This window comes from Physeter macrocephalus, chromosome 8 (assembly GCF_002837175.3).
Source record: "Physeter macrocephalus isolate SW-GA chromosome 8, ASM283717v5, whole genome shotgun sequence".
Taxonomy (NCBI): domain Eukaryota; kingdom Metazoa; phylum Chordata; class Mammalia; order Artiodactyla; family Physeteridae; genus Physeter; species Physeter macrocephalus.
This window is the reverse complement of record NC_041221.1, coordinates 79,409,693-79,411,184: the sequence shown is the minus strand read 5'-3', so window position 1 is coordinate 79,411,184 and position 1,492 is coordinate 79,409,693. Positions and strand designations below refer to the sequence as shown.

At 35.3% G+C, this 1,492-nt stretch overlaps 1 protein-coding gene across 5 annotated transcripts in view; it reads right to left on the bottom strand.

Annotated features, from left to right (window-relative positions):
• The window catches only part of SCAMP1 (secretory carrier membrane protein 1), a 113,043-nt gene that overhangs the window by 51,940 nt on the left and 59,611 nt on the right, over nt 1-1,492 (bottom strand). The window lies entirely within an intron of this gene.

Sequence of the window (1,492 nt, the reverse complement as noted above, 5' to 3'; positions counted from 1 at the left end):
TTCTTCAATTTGTTAATATGGTGTATCACATTGATTGATTTGCATATATTGAAGAATCCTTGCATCCCTGGGATAAATCCCACTTCATCATGGTGTATGATCCTTTTAATGTGTTGTTGGATTTTGTTTGCTAGTATTTTGTTGAGGATTTTTGCATCTATATTCATCAGTGATATTGGTCTGTAATTTTCTACTTTTGTAGTATCTTTGTCTGGTTGTGGTATCAAGGTGATGGTGGCCTCATAGAATGAGTTTGGGAGTGTTCCTTCCTCTGCAATTTTTTGGAAGAGTTTGAGAAGGATGGGTATTACCTCTTCTCTAAACGTTTCATAGAATTCACCTGTGAAACCATCTGGTCCTCGACTTTTGTTTGTTGGAAGATTTTTAATCACAGTTTCAATTTCATTCCTTGTGATTGGTCTATTCATATTTTCTATTTCTTCCTGGTTCAGTCTTGGAAGGTTATACCTTTCTAAGAATTAGTCCACTTCTTCCGGGTTGTCCATTTTATTGGCATACAGTTGCTTGTAGTAGTTTCTTAGGATTTTTGTATTTCTGCAGTGTCTGTTGTAACATTCCTTTTTCATTTCTAATTTTATTGATTTGAGTCCTCTCCCTCTTTTTCTTGATGAGGCTGGCTAATGGTTTATCATTGTCATTTGTCTCTAGGTATTTTTTGATTTCCCCTTTGATTTCTTCCGTGATCTCTTGGTTATTTAGTAACGTATTGTTTAGCCTCCATGAGTTGGTGTTTTTTACGTTTTTTTCCCTGTAATTGATTTCTAATATCCTAGCATTGTGGTCAGAAAAGATGCTTGATATGATTTCAATTTTCTTAAGTTTACTGAGGCTTGATTTGTGACCCAAGATGTGATCTATCCTGGAAAATGTTACATGTGCACTTGAGAAGAAAGTGTAATCTGCTGTTTTTGGACAGACTGTCCTATACATATCAATTAAATCTATCTGGTCTATTGTGTCATTTAAAGCTTGTGTTTCTTTATTAAATTCATGTTTGGATGATCTGTCCATTGGTGTAAGTGAGGTGTTAAAGTCCCCCACTATTATTGTGTTACTGTCGATTTCCTCTTTTATAGCTGTTAGCCGTTGCCTTATGTATTGAGGTGCTTCTATGCTGGGTGCATATATATTTATAATTGTTATACCTTCTTCTTGGATCAATCCCTTGATCATTATGTAGTGTCCTTCCTTGTCTCTTGTAACATTTTTAAAGTCTATTTTATCTGATATGAGTATTGCTACTCCAGCTTTCTTTTGACTTCCATTTGCATGGAATATCTTTTTCCATCCCCTCACTTTCAGTCTGTATGTGTCCCTAGGTCTGAAGTGGGTCTCTTGTAGACAGCATATAGATGGGTCTTGTTTTTGTATCCATTCAGCAAGCCTGTGTCTTTTGGTTGGAGCATTTAATCCATTCACGTTTAGGGTAATTATTGATATGTATGTTCCTATGACCATTTTCTTAATTGTT